The sequence below is a fragment of the Sciurus carolinensis genome, chromosome 4, assembly GCF_902686445.1.
Source record: "Sciurus carolinensis chromosome 4, mSciCar1.2, whole genome shotgun sequence".
Lineage (NCBI taxonomy): Eukaryota > Metazoa > Chordata > Mammalia > Rodentia > Sciuridae > Sciurus > Sciurus carolinensis.
This window is the reverse complement of record NC_062216.1, coordinates 9,732,325-9,756,172: the sequence shown is the minus strand read 5'-3', so window position 1 is coordinate 9,756,172 and position 23,848 is coordinate 9,732,325. Positions and strand designations below refer to the sequence as shown.

The window sequence follows — 23,848 nt, the reverse complement described above, 5'->3', positions numbered from 1 at the left end:
CCTCGGTCCCCTCCGCCAGCCTTGGGTCGCACTGCCAGGCTCTGTCCAGTGTCCCCCTGGCATTAGTGCCCTAACCTAAGGCTCGCGCTGCAAAGCCAGGGCGGCGCCGCCTCCGCCCACTTTTCAAAGCCCAGCCAAGTTCCGTCCTCTGATCCCCGTCCCAGTCACAATAAATCATTCCTATATATGTTAGTTGTACCGGAACACAATACCTTTATTTTTATCTGGTGCTAAGGATCAAGCCCAGTGCCTCCCTCGTCTAGGCATGCGCCCTACCACTGAGCTATAGCCCCAGCCCTAAAACAAATCATATTTTTAAAGTTGTGTTTTTCTTTAAAATCTATACCCATGTTATGTCCATTCTCATAAATATCAATTACTTCCCGCCCCTGCACTTGATTACATTTATTTGTGAACTCTAAGCAGTTTTTCTTGTTTAGTAGTAATGATTAGGATAACTATCTAAAAGATATTCTTCAGGTGATCATGATCCTTATGTTAGTTGATAGTAGAAAGCAGTACTTTACTGTTCCTTCCAAAACTTTTTGTAGTGGGGATTGAACCCTTGGTGCTTTACCACAGAGCTACATTCATCGCCAATAATATTCTTTTAGTTGTTGATGGATGTTTTAACTTTTACTTATTTATATGTGATGCTAAGAATCCAACCCAAGTCCTCACACATGTTAGGCCAGTACTATACCACTGAGCTACAACCCCAGCATCCACCACCACCAGCACTTTTTGTTTTTCTTTTTGAGTTAGGGTCTTGATAAGTTGCTTAGGGCCTCATTCAACTGCTGAGACTGGCCTTGAGATTTTGATCCTCCTGCCTTAACCTCCTGAGTCTCTGGGAGTACAGCCATCTGCCCAGCACCAAGTTGTTCCTTCCAAATCTAAAATGCTAGGAATGAACACAGACTTCTTTTTTGCTAGTCAGATATCTTGACTGTGATGATCAAAAATAAGAAAATTCTTTCAAACTGTTATCACTTTACCTTGGCCTAAGGAAAGGAGTTGAGTCTAGGAGTTAGGATTCTAAACCTTTTTTAAGCAGAAACTCTTAATGGTCTTCAACTGTCTCTCCAGGTTCCTTTCTTTAGAAGTGCCAGTTTTCTTTCAGGGTATGAAATTATGCATTGTTCATTGTGTATAATATTTTTGTTTGAAAGATATCTGCATGTTCCACATGTAACATTAATGTTTATTTGAATGCATTGTGTATTTGTGAGTAGTAAGATAAAATTCCTTAAAAAAATTTAAAAACAACAAAAAATCCATCATAGGTAGTATGCATTAGTGATTCCCATCATGCCGTCTTGGGAGTGACAAGAAGCCAGAAAGAGAAAAACAAAATCTAGTAAGTCACTAATAGTCAACAACACTCACAAGAGGTGCAGGAGGGCTGGGTTGTGGCTCAGTGGTAGAACGCTTGCCTAGCATGTGTGAGGCACTGGGTTTGATTCTCAGCACCACATATAAATAAAATAAAAATAAAGGTCTGTGGACAACTAAAAAATATTTTATAAAAAAGACGTAAAGGTCACTATTTGGAACTTAAAAGGAGCCATTTAGAGCTATTTTACATCAAGACCACTTTGCACAGTAGAGGGCAAGCACTGGTGAGGCCAGGGCTTCCAGAACTCTCTGTGGATAGGGACTGACATATGAAGACTTTTAAATAAAAGCCATGGGTTCACTGAAAATGAGTAGTTGCCCACATGAGCTGTAAGTACATGCACTTGGGGTGAATTTAGGAAACAGGTGGTCCACTGCTTTGATGACCTTTCAATGCCCTTTGTGCTTTAAAAAAAAAAAAAAGGGCTCAGCTGCCACAGTTCTTACTTCAGAGGGAGGTAAGTTTAAAACTGACCTGCAGCCACAGACTGGTTTACAGGAATTGGCACGAATGGGTGACTCATCAGTCACTCATTTTTGCAGCAGATCTTTACCAGGCTCCTGCTGAATACCAGGCTGGATGTATTGCTGTGCCCACGCCTACTGGTAACAAGGCACACAGGATCTGCTTATTGGTCTGTGACAATGAGACCTTGGAAGTAGGGGGTGCAGGGCATTTCTTAGAAGCTGATAAAGCCAGAGCAGCTCCAGAAGATCCATCAGGACCAAAATAGCTCAAATTTTTTTTTTTTTGGTTTGGGGGATTGAACCCAGGGCTGCTTAATCATTGAACTACATCCCCAGTCCTTTTTATTTTTTATTTTGAAACAGGGTCTCAAAAATATTTAAACCCTTGTTTTAAGAAGCTCATCTAGTTGGGTAAATCAGCCCAGAGACTGTTATAATACAGAGTGGCTTTGGCTTAGTGATGGATTTCTGCTCATAGTGCTTTCTACTCCTATTCCAATGTCATGGAGTTTGGGAGGGGGCTTCTGGACAAGTCAGTGCCTGAAGTCAGGATTAAAGGATGACTAACTGGGTGCAGGGGTGCAGGCCTGAAATCCCAGCTGCTGGGGAAGTGGAGGCAGGAAGATCAAAAGTTCAAGACCAGCCTCAGTGACACTGAAATCCTGTCTCAAAATAAAAAATTTAAAGGGATGGGGATGTAGCTCAGTGGTAAAGTGTCCCTGTGTTCAAATCCCCAGTACCAAAAACAAAAGCTCCATTTATATTAGCCAGAGAGAGAGCGCATGGGGGCAGAGTAACACAGAGAAGGAATAAGACTGAGGAGAGAGGGTCCATGCAGTGAATGAGGGCAGGCCCTGGAAACCTCAGCAGGAGATTGCCAGGAGCAGGCCTGCTGGCTACCTTGGCCTGATGCCGAGCGAAGTATTACCATGAGGCAGGGTGGCTGTAGCGTTTGTGGGCGGCTGTGCAGTTTTCAGCTCTCACACTCTTCTGTTTGGTTTTTATAACCACCCTCTGCAGTTGGTAGGATAAGATTAATAGCTTCCTTTTTTAAGAGTTTACTTAGGAGCTTTGTGTACATCATCCCTGATCCTTATGAAAGCTCTACAAATTAAGTTCTGTGAGCCCACTTCACAGAAGTTGACACAGAGCCCAAGGTGAGGAGCTGGGGCAGGATCAGCCCAGCCCAGTGCAGTGGCCTGCTCTGCCCAGCGTGGGGCAAGACACCCTTTAGGCAACTCCACCCCTGGGAGACGCCTCTCCTGAGTAGCACCAGTGTCCAACCCTTGAGCAGCCCTGTCTGTGCATTTAAAGCCCCTTTGAACAGGACAGTCCAAGGTTCCTCAGAAAATGAAACATGATTAGCATGTGCCTGGCAGTCCCACTTCTGAGTTTAAATCCAAGAGAATTCAGAGCAGGGACTCATATACTTGTACACCCCTGTTCATAGAAACCCTTTTTTGGTTGATGCTGGGGGATGGAATGCAGGGCCTTGTGCCTGCTGGGCAAGCACTCTGTCCACTGATCCACATCCCCAGCCCTTTTCAAATGTTGAGACAAGGGTCTTGCTAAGTGGCCTCAGCCTCCTGAGTCGCTGAGATTACTGATGAGCACCATCATGCCCAGCTCATAACAAACACTCTTTAGCCCCAAAGTTGAAGCAGTTTAAGTATTCATGGATGGCCAAATGAAAAATAAAACGTGTGTATATACAGTGGTTATTGAGCATCCTTTGAAAAGGAAGGGAATTCTGGCACATGTTATCACACAGATTACTCTCGAAGACGTTACGCTGAGTGTATAGCCAGTCACAAAGGACAAATGCTGTATAATTCCCCTTGTCTGACGTTCCTAGAGTAGTCAAATTCGTAGCACTGGGCATGGTGACGCAGTTCTGCAATCCCAGTGACTCAAGAGGTCGAGCAGGAGGACCACAAGTTGGAGCTGGCCTGGGCAACTTAGTGAGACCCTCCCTGTCTCAAATAAATAAATAAATAAAAGGGTGGGAGGCATGAGACTCAGTGGTAGAATATACCTGGGTTCAATTCCTAGTACCACCAAAAGAAATTGTCATAGAAGGAATCCTTGTTGTGAGGGGCAGAGGGGATAGGGATTGGGATCAGGGTGAGATGGACAGTGGAAACTCCCAAAGACACAGTGACACTGGGGATGACATTGGAGATGAGAGAGGGGTGGAGCAGAGAGCAATCAGAAAAGACCCTGATTTCCATGGGTGCTGTCCCAATACTGTGCCAGGCCAGCTCTTCACAACAGTGCACACCAGTTGATAGATTACTGCCCCCTACTTTTTAAAAGCCTATGTGTGGATCTGCCTGCTTCCAGGAACCTGAGATGTAGGATACAAGATAAAATAAAGCTTAAGAAACAAGGTACTAGAGTGATTTAATAAAGCAAGCCCCAGTTTTGAGACCAAATTCTCCAACTGTGACCTTGGGAAAGGTACTGAACTCATCTGCAGTGTACAGATGAAAATTGCAGAGTGATTGTGGGAATTGTGTTCCCACAGTCACCAAGCATCAACTTAGTACCACTCCCGTGTTAGGGGCAGGAGAGGAAGAGATGGGTGACGTGGTTCTTAAGAGGTGCGTCCCTGCTGGCAGGGAAGACAGCCGTGGACAGGCAGGTGAGCGAGGGGTCTCTGCTGGACACATGCCTAATACCCAGGATGCAGCCCCCTGTTTAAAGTTGTAAAACATGACAGTGGCCCCCGCGTGGTACAGACACAAACACTGTTACACCGAGAGGAAACCCTCTGGCCTGGAGTTCAGCCTGAAGTTTCTTGGAATCCACGACAGAAAAGCAAACAGACTGGGCTGCCTGGTGGTTTATTCTGTCAGGTATACAGATTCCACCTTAAGAGGACATTGCGTAGAACTAAAGTCAAGGAAGTGTTCATCACCAGGGCTCCCTGGAATGTGGTTCTGAAGCTATGCACAGCGTCTTCAGTCACGTTTTTATGGACAGCTCTGAAAATGTCAATCAGCTGAATGGTTTTTATGCCACAGCCCTCCTCCCACTTTGGTGGAGATGCTGAGGTTGTCCTGGAACGTGCAAGCTGTGCTGTGGTGCTCGGTTCGCTTTAGGGAGTTGAGTGAAGGTGAGTCATCTGAACCCTGAAAAGCGGGAAGAATTGGAAACCTGATGGGAAGGGCCTCATTGTCCTGAGATCCTGAGTGCACTGCAGGTTCTCATGGGAGAGAGGATGCCTTGGCATGAGTGAGGCCGAGAGGCCCAGCAGGCTCTGGATGGTAGTGCCTGCTGCTGAAGAGTAAGCCAGGGATTACAGCCAGCCAGGGAGCATGCTTCAGATCGACCAATCAGGAGGCGTTCTGAGTCAGTGGAGATGTGGGCTTAGAGGTCAGATATCAAGTGAAAATTACCGGAGCTCCTGCACTAGGCCCCGTACACCAGGCTAAAAATCAAAATAGTGTCTCTTATGCTAAGGTTCCACACCACCAAGCCGAAACTAAGCAGCAAATCTGAACTTCTGAGAAGTCAGAATTAGATGAAAACAGTCAAGTGTCCCAGACAGGCCAGTTTCAGTTGGCATGCTAATGAAATTTGATGTTAACCCATTAGTTATTTTCCTCTTGTCAGTCTCCCTGTCTCTGTCTTACAAACAAAGTAACTTTAGCCAGTCATGGTGACACACACCTGTCATCCCATTGACTCGGGAGACTGAGGCAGGAGCATCACAAGTTCAAAGCCAACCTCAGCAACTTATTGAGACCCTGTCTCAAACCAAAAACATAAAGAAGGCTGGGATATGGCTCAGTAGTTAAGCACCCCTCGGTTCAATCCCCAGTACCAACAACAACAACAACAACAAAGTGAAGTGACCGACCACTGTTGTTTTGTTTCTGCTTTCTTCAGCTTTTCTCTATTAAACCAACTGCTTCCGCTCAGCCCACCAGAGCCTTTGTGTTATGAATCTACTTGATTGTATTCTAGAATTGAAAATAAAGCCAACTAAGATGTTTAAGCCATGGGCTGGGGAGGCAGCTCAGGGGTAGAGCACTTGCCTAGAATGTGCGAGGCCCTGGGTTTGATCCCCAGCACTGCAAATCTTTAAATATTGTCATTTATCCTTTGACACAGGTGAACCTCAGAAATCCTAGCTCTGCTGCTGACTAAGCAGGTGATTTCACAGATTAAATTTTCTCCTCCTCAATGGGATATTAATATCTACCTTGTATTTGTTGTTTTACCAAAGATAAGTTATATAAATGAAGAAAGTAAAAGTCTTAGTGTCCTACATTTAATTGCAAAGGAGGGTGGAGGGAGAGAAGAAAGAAGGGAAGTTAATCAATTAATAGCTGTGTAAGAAACCAACAGATCATTTATGCTGAAACCTTCACCTGAATCCCATCAGCAGGGCAGTGGAACCCTGTACACATAAATTTTTTGGATGTTAAACCCAGATCAATCCAAAGACAGTGACCTCGCCCTGTGGACTGTCCTCCCATCCCAAAACTCCCTTGCCCTCTGTAACCCCAACCCTCTTACCTACGGCCAGTGGAGGTTCAGTGAAAACAACTTATAACTTCCCCAAATCTTCATTATTAAAAAGTTCTCTTAGCTCTGGTTCAGTGGACGTTTTTCCAACTGCTACCTAACCTTGCTGCTGCTACTTTGAAGAAATCTGCCCCAGGACCTGATCTTTTTCTGGCTAGCATTTGTAATAGCTCCATAAACTCTTTATTTCAGAAAACCGTCATTCTCGAGAGTTCTGTTTAACAATAAGTAATAATAATGGCAACAAAGCTTGGGCTCTCCCTCAGATCAGGTCCTACGGTTAGTACTCTGCATGCATTATTTTCTGTACTCTTTTTTTTGAGCTGGAGCTTGAACCCAGGGGTGCTTTACCAAGCTGTATCGCCAGCCCTCTGGCTGCTCTGAACCGTAGCACCAGAGTTGAATGATTTGACAGAAACATGGATGTCCCCCAAGCATGCTGACCCTACTCGAGAACAAGACCCCCAGGGCAGCTGCAGATCAGAAGCTTGGCCGATCTCAGTGCTCCCAAGGCTGATTGGGGCGCTGTGCCTAGGAGCAGCACAGGTCCCCCTGCCCCCTCGCTGAGGCCTGTGGACCAAGGCTGTGCTGGGCTGTTCTGGTGTCAGCATGGACAGGGTTGACGGTGCTGGCGTGGGCTGGGTGGCCTGTAGCCTCTCCTGGCCGAACCAGTCTGGGGCTAGAGCTCAGTGACACAGCTGAGAAATCTGGGGTTGAGCCAGGTGCAGTGGGGCACATCTGTGGCCCAGCTACCCAGGAGGCTGAGGAGGGAGGGTCTCTTGAGCCCAGGAGTTTGGGGCCAGCCTAGGCAACATAGTGAGGCCCTGTCTGTATTAAAAAATAGTAACAAAAGAAATCTGGGATCTGTGAGCTCTTTGTTGTTATGCTCTTCTGCCCTCCCCCCATTTCATATTTGTTTGCTTTTACTTTTGTCTTTCAGCAAAATATTCTCTTTAAAAGTTTCTGATCTTGGACTGGGGCTACAGCATAGTGGTAGAATGTCTGTCTAGCGTGTGAGGCTCCACTGCAAAATAAATAAATAAAAATGTAAAGAATTCTGAGCTAAGCCCAGGGGAAAGCCCCGGGGAAGCGTGATTGATTCCCACCTGGCCAGGATGGCGTCCACGCTTCCCAGCTGTTCTCAGGCCCTGCGGCGTCTGCTCTGGCTTCCTCTCCACATCTCTCCTGTGTCCTGCACTCACGCCTGCTCTGCAGCCTGTGGTGCCGTCAGCCCGTGCACCCCTTGGGCTTGTTCATAAACTGCTGCTGCTTCTGCTTCCCATTTACCTGTGGCTGTGTGAGAGGCGGCGGAACCTCTCAGAGCTGGGGGAGGGTGGGGGATCCGTAGGTCATTGGGACCTACCCTCAAAAGGGATTAACACTGGTCTCATAGAGTGAGTTCTCACAAAAGCAAGTTGCTCTAAGGAATGCCTCTGACTCTGGCTTCCTGTCTTGTCACATGATCTCTTCTCCACACACCCTGGCCATTGCGAGGCCTTCTAGCACGAGGTCCTCACCAGAGGCTGAACCAGTGGGGCTGTTCAACCTTAGATTCTCAACTTCCACAACTGTGAGTTACGTAAACCTCTTTTCTTTACTCAGGTATGTTGTTACAGCAACAGAAAATGAACTAAAATACCACCCTTCTATACCCCCTCTACCTTGGGAAATCCTCGGCTTTCAAGATTCTGCTGAAGCATTGCCTTGGCATTGAGATCTCACTGGGTCTTTCTTCCTGTCCTGGAAGAAGGGGTCCTCTCTTCCTTTTTGCCTCACTCCATCTTCTGTCACAGTCTATCACTCTCCTTAAGCATTGGTTACTCGGTCTGTGGATTCTTTTTGTTTATTTGCAGTGCTGGAGATTGAGCCCAAGGGCATGCTAGGCAAGTGCTCTACCACTGAGCTACATCCGCTGCCCTGTCTATGGATTCTTTATGCTTAGCGATGGCATTATAATCTTAGTACTTCAGGTTGCACAGGGTCAGCTAGAATGTGTGAAGGCTGAGGAGAATCAGTACCGGGAAGGGCCAAGAGGAATGAGCTTTCTAGCTCCAGAACCTGGAAATCCGAGGTTAGAAATGAGGCAGGTAAATGAAAATCCAGGCAAGCAAACTAAGGGTGGCAACAGTCCCCCTTGGGTGTTTTGTATTTGTTTTTCCTTTTGAAGGTATTGAATAATTCAGTAGTGGAGATTAAACTCAGCTACAGCAAAAACACGGTTCACACAGTGTTGGTGTCGTACCTCTCGGAAGATGGCTATCACCCTGTATGTAACTCTGAGTAGACGTTTCAGAGGAGGCTAAGAGTACAGTCCCAAAACCCTGTTGACAATAAAATACAAGTATAGAACTTGAAAATGCAGATGACTAGTGTGGCTGTTAGAGGAGGGCTTGGACCACAGGTGCCTCACGAGCTGAGTCCTCCAGGCAAGAGATGGGAAGGGCCTTGCGCTTGCTCCATACAAGGGTGATGTCTGCTTTAAGAGAACAGTTGCCAGCGGCTTGTATCTGGTAACTGGGTGATCCCTGAGACCGTAGAATCTTTAGTTTATAAACACAGCTTGAGTTGATGAGGTTTTGTTTCAGTACTGGGGATTAAACCCAGACTCCTCTGCAGGCTAGGCAGGCCCTCTGCCACTGAGCTGTGTCCCCAGCCCTTTTCATTGGGAGACAGGGTCTCACTAAGTTGCCCAGGCTGGCCTTGAACTTGAGATCCTCCTGCTTTAGCTTCCTGAATAGCTGGGATTTCAGATGTGCATCACACCTGGCTGAGTTGGTATTTCTTTTTTGGTAGCAGGGATTGAACCCAGGGGTGCTTAATGACTGAGCCACATTCCCAGCCTTTTTTTTTTTTTTTCTTTTTTGGTACTAGAGATTGAACTCAGGGGCACTCAACCGCCGAGCTACATCTCCAGCCCTTTTTGTATTTTATTTAGGGCCAGGGTCTTGCTGAGTTGTTTAGGGCCTCACCAAGTTTCTGAGGCTGGCTTTGAACTTGGGATCCCCCTGCCTCAGCCTCCCAAGCTGCTGATATTACAGGTGTGCACCTCTGTGCCTGGCTGGTGTTTTCTTTTTCTTTAAAGCCTAGAATGGTTGTCTTACTCTAGCCTACTGAATCTTGTCATCCACTGTATCCCTGTCATCGAGTGACTCATTGCCATCATCTTTGCAGTTCACTATACAGAAAATTTAGTATTATGTCAGCAAATTTCAGATCATTAATGAAAAATGGGACTTTAAAAAAAATAAAAGATGCTGTTTCTAGATCACTTGCCTCCTTATAGTTCAGTGTTGCTTTGCCGATTCTGTCATTTCTCAGCAGGCTGGTAAACCTGGAGTGGTTTCTGTCACCCGCTGTTAACCCTCCTGTATCTCCTAGAGCTCCCCCTGTATTCTGCAGCCCTCCAGGCTCCCCTGGCTCTCTGCAGAGGACCTGCTGCTTTACTTTATGGGGAAGGTCGAGGCCCTCAGGCAGCTCTTTCACTCTCTGGATTTCCCTTCCCTCTCGGGGACCTCTGGGTTGAGCGTCCCCTCTCCTGTTTTCTCGTCAGCATTCTCATGCTCTCCATGCTGCTCATCAACACCCACCCTTCCCAGCAACCCTCTGCACAACAGGGTTCCCGACTCAGTTGCTAGTATCCAGCACCCTCCGGTCCGGCCACTTCTCCATGGTGCACTGACACCATCAGGTCACCGAGTCCTTGCTGCTAAACCCAGTGGTCTGTGTCTGTATCTTCCCATCTCTCAGAAGCACTTGGCTTTGCTGACCTCCTCGAGAGGCGCTCCTCTGTGGGCCTGTGCTGTCCTGGTGCCGTTTGTTCTTGGCTCCTTCTGGGGCTCGTCTTGCTGTGTCACTTCTACCCTGGGCTCCCCATGCTAGCTGGACCCAGCCTCCTGGCGTTCTTCTGGTTCTGGGTGACAGAATCCAGACTCAGACTGGACTAAGCCACCAACCAAACCACTACCACCAGTGAAAACAACATAGGAAGCCTGTTGATCCACGTGGAGCTGAGCTGGCTTGTCTTGAGGCAGAGATAAAGGCCATCACAAGTAGCCTCTCTCTGCCTCTTAGTTGGTTCTCCTCCGGGTTCTCTGCCTTCTCAGGCAGCCTCTTGCCCATAGGTAGCAAAACACCTGCCAGCAATTTCGGACTTGCCCGGCGGCGTCTCAGCTAACAAGGAACGCTTCTCCCCAGCTCTCCAGGCTGGGGCCTGGAATCGATTTTGGCCTCTCCCCACTGCGTACTAGTCCAGTCCCCGCCTCTCACACTCTGACTTTGCTGCGCATCTTTGGTCTGATTTCTGCAGCAGCCTCTGGTGGGTTCCGGCTCTGCCCGGCTGCCCTGCGACCTAGTCTTCACAGCACGTCCGGAACCACCTTTCGGGAATGCTCATGGGGTCCCGTCCCGTCCCGTCCGCAGACGAACCCCCATCAGTACAAAGCAAAGGCAGACTGTTCTTCTCTGGAAGGGCCAGCCTGGGGGGCTCTGGCTGGCTGCCCTGGCTGCTGCTTCCCCTTGTCCCTCGTCCTGTGCACGTCTGCCCCAGACGCAGAGTGCCAGCTCTCCTGGTTCTCCCCTTAGTGCTCCCTCCCCCGGGACGGCTGTGCTCCTCAGCTCTCCCTCCGCCCACAGACTTGTGCTTGTGCTTTTGCTCTCACGTTGGCCATGGCTTCAGGGAGACAAGTGCGCTTCTTGTTAGATATCCTTTCTGTCTTATCACTTAACCACTTGTTGTTAGTGATTGCTTGTTAAGCCATCTGTGTCCCTCTGCCCACTACAGGTCTGCAAGGCAGATAGTGCCCTCCTTCTGGGAAACAGCCTGGCGGGACAGAGCACTCAAGGTGTACTCCTGAATGCTAAAATAAAATGAGATGCAATTGCACCGGGTGATTTGCCAGGACTCATCTAGATTTTAGGATGTGGATTGATTCCATATGCTACTGGAAAATCTAAAATTGTAATTAATATTTACCATTTCTCTTAATTTATGTGCATATTGGTTCTCCTTAAAGGATAGTAGAGTTTTCAAGTTGAAAAAGATCTTGGTAATCATCTGGCACCAATTCACGTCCTTTGACTAGTTAGGGGGGAATTGTTCAGAGGGACTCAGTGACGTGTGAAGCCGCCGAGCTATTTCTGATTGCACAACTGGACTTGAACTCTGAGCTCTAGACTTCTAGTCCAGGGATTTTTCCTCTTGCTATTAACACATAACATTTCGGGGCAGGGTGCTAGAGGTTGAACCCTTGGCCTTGGAGCCACAGCTGGTATTGGTGTCTTCAACAGGCTTCGGTGGTACACTTTTATATGATACAGAAGACTTGATGCTTGTTCCCCACGTGATTTTACCGATCCTGTACATTTCAGGATTCTAACAGGTTTTCTGGATGACACTCACTCCCCAGCCTGCACAGCCTGAGGTTCCTTGAGGTTCTGTCCTCTCTGGTAGGGCTGCTGTCCCACAGGTCACCCAACAACTAGCAGTTGTTCGACATCTTCACCTGAGAAGGGTCATTGCGAGCAGACGCCACCTGGATGTGATGCTTTGAGAAGTGAACACCAGGTTGTGCAGAGGGAGTTGTGAACTCGGGCTCAGGGCTTTGTACCAGCTGCTCTTCTCTGTCCCCTCTGGAACTCACCATCTCTCCACTGAGAGTTGAAGTGAAGGCTGGGAAAAGGCTGGAAAGAGTAACCTCCTTTTTTTTTTTTTTTTAATTAAATTTTTTTTTGTAGTTGTAGATGGACAGAATGTCTTTATTTTTATGTGGAGCTAAGGACTGAACCAGCGCCTCACACATGCTAGGCAGGCACTTTGCCAGGAAGCTCCAGCTCCAGCCTTGGAAAGAGTTCTAAAAGTAATTCTGATACAATTGGGGATGGGTGAAAAAATCACTGGGGAAAAGTAATTAAATTTTAAAAATATTTTTAAAAATTAATTTTTAAAAAATTTGAATCTTTAAAGAAATCAACATAAAAAAAAAACCAAGGGTGGAATCAGTTGACCAATGCATTATGAAACTCCAATTAATGGATCTATTCCAAGAGAAAATTCTTTGGCTGTTCAGGGATTGGGCATAAATGTTCTTCAAGTGTTAATTTAAAAATAAAATGTTCAGTGTGTCTTTTCATCTTGAGTCTTTAACTGATTATTGCAGTTAACAGTACATACTCTTCTACCGAATGTGTGGACTCACATGTTTCTGATTCTGTTCATGTAGTTCTTCTTTTGGTTTTGAACTGAGTTTTAAGCTTTGCAAGGACTAGGGCCAGACCTGGGGATTTCATTGCTTCTGCGTCTTACCGTAGTGCCTGGGGCCAGGTTTGGCGTGTGCTGCCGGTGTAGCTGTATGCACATAGCTCCCGGTCGGTCCTGCCAGTCTTTCTCACTGGGGGTCAGCATTACTGTGGTGTTGGCATCTTTTGTCCTCAACCTGGACACATGCTTTGCTTCTTCTGGAAAGGGGACTGAGAGAGGGAGTCCTGGGTAGAAGGAGGTGCTTGGTCTGTCTCTGTTGGGACTTGCTGGGGGTTGGCCATAGTTCTTGCCACTAAAAAATAAACTCAGAGAAGTGAAAGACAGGTTTAAAGTATACTTAAAACAGATGTTTGTGCTTGAACTTAAAAATTCCAAGTGTAACCCCCTGACCCAGCAAGTCAGCTTATGAAAGTCTGGCCTTCTATGAAAATAATTGAACACATGCAAAAAGATTTTTGAACACATGTTCATCTCAGTCCCTTTTTTTATCCCCTTTGTTTGGTTTTGGTTTTGGTGCTGGGAATGGAACCAGGGCCTCACACATGCTCAGCATGTGCTTTACCACTGGGCTACATCCCGGCTCCTCAGCCTTGTATAGAATGGAGAAGAATTTTCAATTATAGGGACTTCACATAAAAATACAATGAAATTCCTTTGTTAAATAATATATCCTGACACAGGTATTTATGATATATTGGAAAGCAGAAAATGTACATTTCATCCTATTTTTTGTAACCGAAAATACATATTGACTAAGAAGCTATTCATCATCATTTAGTTGTGATAAAATAATTTTTTGCTTCTCTGAATTTTAAGCTTTTCTACAGTAAGGTTTCATAAAATTTTAAAAAGCAATATTTGTATTTATTTAGTTTGTTTATTCATTTATTTTGAGACAAGGTCTGACTCTGTTGCCTAGGCTGGCCTTCAGCTGCTGGGCTCAAGTCATCCTCCTGCCTCAGTCTCTTGAGTAGCTGAGACTAGAGGCATATGCCACCACACAGCTGTAAGGTGTTTTTTTTTTTTTTTTTTTTTTTTTTTTAGTTGTCAATGGATGTTTTATTTTATTTATTTATTTATATGTGGGGCTGAGGGTTGAACCTAAGGCCTCACACATGCCACGCATGTGCTCTACCACTGAGCCACAACTCCAGTCCTGTTTGTAAAGGTGTGTGTGTGTTAGTGAGGGTGGAATACAGGGCCTCTCACATGCTAGGCAAGTGCTCTACCACTGAGCTGCATCCCCAGCCTATAAAGTTATTTTATTTGTTGGTAGTAGGGATTGAACCCAGGAATGTACCCACTGAGCCACATCCCCAGCCTATTTAAAATATTTTATTTAGAGACAGGGTCTCACTGAGTTGCTAAATGTCTTGCTAATCTGCTGAGGCTGGCTTTCAAATCTCGATCCTCCTGCCTCAGTCTCCTGAGTTGCTGGGATTACAGGCATGTGCCACTGTGCCCAGCTTAAAGTTATTTTTAATGTAAAAATTCTTCCAGGCATAATAGTTTCTATTAATGTCATTATTTTATATGACTTATTTACCCCTAAAATAATCGATTGTTAATAGTCAAGATTTTGTGAAAGGGAACATATTTCTTTTGCTTTCTTGCCATGATACCACTTTTGTAGGAGATAGAGTGGATTCCAAAGTGTGGAAAAGTCATGCTAGGTTGGAGTCTTGCAGGAACAGGTGACTGGATTTTATTCTGTGCTACTTATGAATTCTCTTTTTATCTCTGGGGATGTTTGCTTTTCAGCTTTTTGTCCAGTCACTCTCTTTGAAAACCACGCAGCACTCCTTCATTTCAGTACCCAGCAGAGGTACTGAAAGTGTCCTTGGGGCCAGGGGCGTGGTTCAGTGGTAGCACTTGTCTTGCATGTGTGAGGCCCAGGGTTTGAGCCCCAGCATGGCAACACTATGAAAGTACCAGTGGGCTCCACTCCTGAGGTGAAACACAGCCCATGTGGACAGCAGGGGAGCCCTGCAGGTCGCCTGGTATCGCTCCCCACAACTACGTGAACGCTCACCGAGTTGTCTAGGAAAGTCTGGGCCACTCCTTATTCATTAATTCAACAAAGTCTGAAAGCCAGTAACCTAGACTCAAACCCTGGTTGAAGGCGTGGCCTACTCTTTAACTTTGCAAACTTGAGGAAGTACATTAATTTTCCCTGGGCCTCATTTATAAAACGGATCCTTATTTGTAAAATGTAAGATACATTATTATTGTAAGGATTGAATGAAATGCCAAATGTATAATGCACAGCATACAGCAAACTCTCAATAAATAGTAACTATTAAGGGCCTAATCTGAACCAGGTATCGAGGTTCAAGACCATTGATTCAGCAAATGTTTGAATGAATGCCTTCTGTGGGCCAGCAGTATTCTAGGTGCCTGGGTTATTTCAGAGAACAAGGCAGACAAAAATCCCTCTTGAGAGGCTTACATTTGAGCAAATGCAAACATTAAATAAAATGTAGCTCAATTCATATTCATTAACAATAATTACTATTAATTGTGTATTAATTCTGTACCACGTGTTAAGTGATTTTCATAGCAGAAAGAGGAAGTATGTTCCTCTTTAACTATCAGGTAGGGGTTATTGTTATTTGATAGTCCGAACATCTGAGAGGTGATATAAATGAACATTGGAGGAGCAGGCACTCAGGCCAGGTTGTTGGGTGCTCACGCCTGGTCTAACCACCGTACTTCCCGCCCTCCCTTGGTGAGTCTTACTTTCAGCTGTGGTGTGAGGTCATCATTTTTGCTTATGGTTCTTTCTTTCTTTTTTTGGCTGGGTACTAGGGATTGAACTCAGGGGCACTCGACCACTGAGCCACATCCCCAGCCCTATTTTGTATTTTATTTAGCGACAGGGTCTCACTGAGTTGCTTAATGCCTCGCTGTTACTGAGGCTGGCTTCGAACTTGTGATTCTCCTTCCTCAGCCTCCTGAGCCTCTGGGGTCACAGACCTGTACCACCATGTCTGGCTGCTTATGGTTCTTTCTTTTTTTGAAAATTTAAAATTTCTTTTATTTTTTTAGTTTAGATGGACACAGTACCCTTATTTAATTGTTTGTGGTGCTGAGAATTGAACCCCGTGCCCCAGCATGGGAGGCAAGGGCTCCACCACTGAGCCACAACCTGGCCCCTGGTGCTTTCTTGATAGTCTTACCATGTAGTAGGAGTTGTGATGGAAAGAAATTGGAGATTTACTCGTTTTACATTAAAATTCTTAATTACCTCTGCAGGAAATGATCAGGAGAAGGAATAAGTGACAGGTCGCTTAGTGTTTCCCTGGATCTGGAGGAGTTTCAGCTGCTCTCCTCAGTCTGCAGAAGGGAGGACTCACTAGGGAAGCGGTCAGGCTGCCGCCGTGAGCGTGGCACAGGGGTGGGGAGGCTGCAGAGCCGTCCTCGATGCCGGCCACCCACCCACCAAGGTGAAGGGAACAGTCACTGCCTCCTGTGTGCATCTCAGTGTTGGATCTTCACTTCTGCCTGAGTCTTTGGGTAAGATGTGACTCCTCCACCTACCTGTCTCGCTTCCTGGCTGGTCTGCAGTTGCCCAGCTGTCTGGAACGTTCATGTCCACCAGAGGCAACACTGAACAAGTGCTGCTGGAGTTAAACAAAATCATTAGGAGAAATTTCAAGTATTCAGAAAAGTACAAGGAATAATACATTCATATGAATAACAGCACTTAGCTCTTTCAACTTTGTTGCTGGCTGGAACCCAGGGCCCTGTGCATAGTAAGCATGCGCTCTGGCACTGAGCTGCACCCCCAGCCTTCCGGATTCTTTTTAAATTAAAAACAAACAAACAAAAAGCTCCATGTAGCTGTCTGCCACTTCTGCTTATGCGCATGTGGTCAGCGGTGCACATTCTTGGGCCCTTTCCCTCCATGTGCACAGGAGTCTCTAGGATGCTGCTGTGGCGGGTCACAGTGAACGCCCCCCACGGCCGGATTGTTCTGCAGAGTGGTTGTCTCCCCCTGGGCTGTGGGGCAGCTGCCATTCCTCCACCTCGGTCTCGCGTCGCCTGACTTTGGAAGTGTCTTGCTGGCCTCGTGTGTGAAACGGCATCTTGTAGTTGTGTGTTCCTGGTTACCAGGGAGGCCGAGCATTCTCTCATGTGTTTTTTGGCCATTTTGGTCTCCTCTTTGTGGAGTGATCTGCGCATGTTCTTTGCTTTTCTTGGTCTGTAGTGTTGTTATGTCTTACTATGGCGGTGCTGCCTTACATGTTCTGGTTACTGACCCTTGACCACTCGTGTGGTGCAGATACTCTCTCCAAGTGTCTTGCTTATCTTTTCACCTTATTTATGGTTTATTTTGATGAGTAAACAACTTCAATTTTAATATGGTCATCTATTTCATAACCATTTCTTTATTGGTGTGCTTTCAAGTCTCATTTTAAAAATCCCGTCCCCGGGCTGGGGCTGTGACTCAGAGGTGGGGCACTCATCTGGCATGCAGGAGGCCCTGGGTTCCATCCTCAGCCCCACATGAAAATGAATAAATAAAATAAATGTACTGTGTCCATCTACAACTAAAAAAATTTTAAAAAAAATTCTTTCCCCACTCACAAATCATATATATATTATCCTTTATTTGTTTCTTCCTAAACATTTTTAAAAGTTTTAATTTTTTTTGTTACACATGTAAGCATTCCACATGCCTTTGAAATATAGATGTAGTTGAAGTCCCCTCTGTACATCTCCTGAATTTCAAAATGTATTCTGTGACCAGGCACAGTGTTGCACGCCTGTGATCCCAGCAACTCAGGTGGGTGAGGCAGGAGGATCACAACTTCAAAGCCAGCCTCAGCAACTTAGTAAGGCCCTAAGCAGCTTAGTGAGACCCTGTCTCAAAATACAAGAAGGACTGGGGATGTGGGTCAGTGGTTAAGCGCCCCTGGGTTCAATCCCTGGTACCAAAAAAAAAAAAAACAAAAACAAAAAAAAAAAAAACCTGTGGTTGGTGCAAGGTCCCAGGGATCCGTTTTTCTTTCTTAACAGTATGGACAACTGGCTGGTCCAGCACCGTTGTGTCTGATACCAAGTTCCCATGCAGGTGGGATCTGTCTGGGATCCCTTCAGGTGGCTGATCTGGTTTTCTGCTCCGAGGCTGACATCACATGGCTGAAATACTATGATCGCCCACTGCCCGTGGGGACAATCACAACGCATACGCTCTTCTTGATCAGAGGAACCAAAAGCAGTTTATTCCGCAAGTCTCAGACTTATATCAAGAACATCAGCCTATCAGAGAGTAGACTACCAGGAAAGTCAGCCTATCAAGGAACAGTCTCCAGGCAGATACCAGGATTGCCTCATGTACAACAGCCAACCAGAGTTCCTTCCTAAAACTTGTTTATGAGTGCAGCTAAGTCTGGCAAGCTGCCAGGCGCCATCTTAGAGATCAGGCCAGGGTGTGGCTCTGGGGCCCTCAGAGCCCGCCCCTGACATCTCCCCCTTATTCTTTAAATAAAGAAAAGATGACTTGGGACCATGCCTGTCTTAGGTTGTCCATGGCAAATTACATCCTTACCTGTCATTGGAATTCTGACCTCCAGGCGTCAGAACCCTGTCTTAGGTTGGTATGCATTTCCACAGATCTTACCCATCTTTGACTACTGGTCCAGCATGCTTAGCCATACTTGGGGGGATGTGCCTGTCTCAATGGCCGTCAAAGCCTGTACTATAGTCCGTCGATGACGTCGGGCATCTTGGCGAGTTCTGATTTGGCTGCGTATAACATAGGCTATCCCTAAGCAGATAATAATCAGAACAGCTACTGTTCCATCCCACTGTTTTGTCAATCCCAGGGTTTTAGATAACAAAGAGAACATCTCGGATACCGAAGCAACTTGAACCCTGGTGGCACTGACTCTGAGTATTTCAGCTTGTAGCTGACTGGTTAAATTATCAAACGTAGATGACCAATTGCCAGTAAGGTCGACAGAGATATTTTTAGATAACATAGCCGCAGAGCTAAGGTTATTATAAGCAATAGGGGTGACACACACTGCTCTTAAAGGATAAACACATCCCAGTCCCAAAAGTTCTTGTAAGACATCCACTTGTTCTTGTAGTAAGTCCACTCTTTGATTTACAAGGAGTATGCCTGCTCTTAGATGTTGGTTTAGGGTCTCTTTAGTCTGTAAGGCTGCAGCTGTATTTTCAGCCAAGTGATTGTCTGCTGTTGCTGTAGGTATGGCAGTTGCTAGTGCTGCTGTTGCAGAAACCACTATTGCAGTGACCACAGCCGCTGTAATGCCAAAATCTATCTTGTTTCTAGATAGTAGTACTGGCAGTTCTGTATCTGTAACAGAGACTGGAACAGGTAGGAAGGTAGGAATATGCATTAAGACCACCAGGTCAAATGCAGAAGCATTCCAGCATTGAGAGAGAGAGAGCAATTGCTTGAGGTGCAATTGAGAAGAGAAGAAGTTGAATTTGGTTTATTAGCTAACAAAGACATAAAAAGAGGGGGACACACAAACTGGGGTAGGTGGAAAGATAGTATTTCTGGTACACGTAGATTATGAGGCAGCACCAGTGAACCTAGAACTGTTTGTCCATGTAGAGGAGTTCCAAGTACATAGCCGAAATGCCTCTCCTAAGAGACTAAAAAAAGATTGTAAGTTAGTATATCCTGAAGCTGCAGTGAAAAGCATCCAATTGTCAAAGGGGTTGACACGTTTCATGCCTAATTGAACATCATTATTAGTGAAGTTATCATTAGCAGTGAAAGAAGTGAAATTGGGAGTGAAAAAGAATCCATTTTGTACAGGAGTCGCTGGTCCTGCATGTTGACAACCTGTCCATATAGGAGGTGTACTGTGTTTAGGATTACAAGGAGGGAAGATTCTAGGAGTTTTGAAAGTAGTTCCTGTAGCATTATGTCTGCAAGGTACCCATCCTGAAAGTAAAACAGCATCTTCTGTTAAGTTTTTTATGTATTCTTGAAATGTAGAACCATTTTCACCCGGGGGGGAAAGAAAGCGTGGCTAAGGGGTGAAAGACTGTCAACAGCATGATCGTCAGGAGTGTCTTTGGCGTCTTCATTTTGTTGATCCGAATTACTTGTTGGTAACGTTGCCACTGGTCGAGTCAGCCGTTCAGGAACCCAGATAGGTGCTGTTTTATCCTGTGGAAACACACAAACCGAGCCGCGGCTCCAGTAAAGCACCGGGTCCGGGCCGTTCCATTGTCCAGTAAGAACATCCTTCCATTTTACCGTCGCTCTATCATGTTGTTTATGATTGCCATGTCTCTCAGCGGCAGAGAGACCCTCATTATCCAGAGTTAAAAAATTTAAAATAAAGAGGCAAAGAGAAAGTTTATCTTTAGGGGACCTGAAGGTCTCCCCTATTCCCCCTTTTTGTTTATAAAGAGTATTTTTGAGGGTGAGATGTGCACATTCAACAATACCTTGTCCTTGTGGGTTATAAGGTATACCTGTGGTTAGAGTTATTTCAAATTTAGTGAGAAATTGGTTAAAAGAGGTTGAAGTATAAGCAGGGCCATTGTCCGTTTTAAGTTGTTTAGGAAGTTCCCAGGCTGCGAAAGCCTGGAGATAGTGGGAAATGACATCTTTGACTTTTTCTCGCTGTGTAGCGACGCAAAGATGATACCTGAACATGTGTCTACAGATGCATGTACATATTTAAGGTTACCAAATTCAGGAATGTGAGTAACATCCATTTGCCATAGATGATTAGGTAACAGTCCTTTAGGATTAACTCCTGTAGAAGTTGGATGATGGAGGACTGTACACTGGCCACAAGATTTAACAATAGCACATGCAGTTTCTTTAGTAATGGGAAACTTCAGTTTTAATGTTGTAGAATTAACATGGAATTGTTGATGATAATTTTTTGCTGCCTCAAATGCAGAAAAAATGTGGGGATCCTTAGTTGCTATGTCTGCTACATTATTCCCTAGAGCCAAAGGTCCAGGTAAATTGGTATGAGCTCTGATATGTCCAATAAAGAAAGGATTATAACGATTCCAAATCATTTGTTGTAAAGTCCGTAAAGGATGAAAAATAGTAGAGTTTGAGGCAATAAACCCTGCACATTCTAAGTTACTGAGAACTTGAACTACATATAAACTATCTGAGTAAACATTGAATGGAATATTAGGGAACATTTTAAAAACTTCAAGAACTGTTAAGAGTTCTGTTTGTTGAGCAGAAGAGTTAGGGAAAAAGGAATGTTTGGACTTTTATCTTGATAACAAATAGCTCCAGTCCCTGTTTTGGATCCATCAGTGAAAATCACAGGAGCCTTAGGAATAGGTTGTTGTCTGGTAACTCTTGGGAATATTACAGAATTATTACTACAAAATTGTAGATGGATCCAAAACAAGGGACCCGCTTGCCAAAAGACTCCAGTGGGCATCAATACGATCTACCTGGGCCTCATCTAATCTTTTTTGTATAATATTCAAAACCAGACACGGTTCAGGAGTGAGCTCTCTGGGAGGTGTAGGATGGGGATCCCCTTGTAAGATATTAAAAAGAGGAAGTAGTTCTCCTGTGGAAAGCCTCAAATACAGACGAATCCAATTTATATCCCCTAGTAGCTTTTGAAAATCATTTAATGTTTTTAGATGATCTACCCTGATGACAGTTTTTAGTGGCTTTACTACAGCCCTGTTTAATTGGGCTCCTAAGAATTCTTGTGTAGTACCAACTTGAACCCTTTCAGGGGCTATAATGAGTCCCCATAATTTGAGTTGTTCTATTAATTCAGAGTAAATATCCTTTAAAATATCTTCCTCAGAGTGGCATAATAATATATCATCCATATAATGATAGATAATAAGTTTGGAGTATTTTCGTCGAATTGGCTTTAATGCCTGATCAACATAAATTTGACACATAGTGGGGCTATTGGCCATACCTTGTGGCAAAACAACCAATTCATATCGTTGATCAGGTTGTTGGTGATTTAGAGATGGGAGAGTGAAAGCGAATCTCTCTCAATCCTGAGGATGTAATGGAATAGAGAAAAAACAGTCTTTTATGTCTATAATTATTGTAGGCCAATCTTTTGGTAAAACAGTAAGGACTGGAAGCCCTAACTGAGTTGGCCCCATAGATTGCATAGTAGCATTAATAGCTCTTAAGTCATGAATGAGCCTCCATTTTCCTGATTTCTTTTTTATGACAAAAATAGGGGTATTCCAAGGAGAAGTTGAAGGTCTAATATGATTTGCTTCTAATTGTTGTTGTACCAGTTCTTGGGCCGCTTTAAGTTTTTCTAATGTCAGGGGCCACTGAGAGACCCACACTGGTGCATTAGATTTCCAAGTTATTTTTACATACTTTTGTTCAGTGGCCCCAAGGAATAATCCACACCTTGGCGACCTTGATTGCCCTTAACACGAATTGGCTGGGTATTTCCCTGGCCATAGCGGCCAAGCCCCTTGTCCCATTTATGACCTTGTTTTACCATTAGATTTTGAGCATTTTGGCTATAATGGCCTTCTGTAGTGAGTACTAAATCCACTTGCATGAGAATATCTCTGCCCCATAAATTAACAGGTAAATGGTCTAAGACATAAGGTTGAAATGTTCCCTGTTGGCCCTCATCGATTTTCCGTGTCAATACAGAACTACTCCTTTGTGGGCTAGTAGCTACACCCAATCCCCTCAGGGTTTGTTCCGCTACTTGTAGAGACCGTTCTTTTGACCAATCTTTTAGGGTAATAATGCTAGTATCAGCTCCTGTATCTAGGAGTCCTGAAAATTCTCTATTTTTAATCTTTATTTTAAGCATTGGCCTTCAAGAGGAATTCCATTGGCCCGGAGCAAATCCTTTAAGGGACCTTCCATGCGCATTCGTGACATTTCAGTGCCCATATTTCTCTATTAAACGAACAGAATGCAAAGCACTTTAACTAGCAAAACAAAAGCAAAAGCACTTACAAACACTCAATCTCCATCGCTTATTCCATGAACTTTAACTCCTTCGCTTATTCCACGAACTTTAACCTGGCCAGACTGTACTTTACTTACCCTGTATTTACCTGATCAGTTCCTTCTTTGTAACTTGAGTTCCCGGGTTTCGGCACCACTTATGATCGCCCACCGCCCACGGGGACAATCACAACGCGTACGCTCTTCTTGATCAGAGGAACCAAAAGGAGTTTATTCTGCAAGTCTCAGACTTATATCAAGAACATCAGCCTATCAGAGAGTAGACTACCAGGAAAGTCAGCCTATCAAGGAACAGTCTCCAGGCAGATACCAGGATTGCCTCATGTACAACAGCCAACCAGAGTTCCTTCCTAAAACTTGTTTATGAGTGCAGCTAAGTCTGGCAAGCTGCCAGGCGCCATCTTAGAGATCAGGCCAGGGTGTGGCTCTGGGACCCTCAGAGCCAGCCCTTGACAAAATACTGTCTTCTTAGTCTTCATCTGCCACAGGGAGGGGCTGCTTGTCTTGTTTCCTTCTTTCAAAGTTACTTTGTTATCCTCAGTTCTTTGTTCTTCCATGAGGATTTTAGAATCGGCTCACCTAGTACCTTAAAGACAAGTGCTTGGTCTTAGTACTTCTCTCGGTTTCACCTAGACCATCGTGCTTCTCTTTGCACCAGACACCCTGACTTTATCCTTCTCAAATTTCACCACAGATTCTCCTTCCTGGATTCACGTTCATTTTGCACAAATTACTGTTTCTTTTTCGTACCTATAAACGTCGGCCACTTTTGTGTACGATTCGGCATCTTAGTTGCGTTCGTGGTGTTGTGTAGACAGCACTGCTGTCTTTCAGCTGCGGTCGACAGTGCTGCTTATGAACAGTGCTATACAAATGCCTGTCTGAGTCCCCGTTTTTAATTCTCTTGGCTGTTCACCCAACATTGGAACTGTTGGGTCCCGTGGTGTTCTGCTTAGCCTCCCGGGAGCTGCCAAGCTGCTTCCTAGGTGGCTGCACCACTTGACTTCCTATCTGCATGTGCAGGTGTTCCAGTTCTCCAGTCTCTCCAACACGTCTTCTCCTTTAAAAAACAAAAACAAAACCTCATGGCCATTACAGTTGGTGTGAAGTGCTACTTCACTGTGGTTCGACTTGCATGTACCTAATTTCTAATGATGTGGAGCATCTTGTCATGCGCTTCTTCTTCGCCATTTACGTATCTTCTTGGAGAAATGTCAGAAAATCCTTTGTCCTTC

General features: G+C 45.1%; 1 protein-coding gene across 1 annotated transcript in view; it reads left to right on the top strand.

The window, feature by feature from the left end:
* The window catches only part of Extl3 (exostosin like glycosyltransferase 3), a 123,644-nt gene that overhangs the window by 536 nt on the left and 99,260 nt on the right, over positions 1 to 23,848 (top strand). The window lies entirely within an intron of this gene.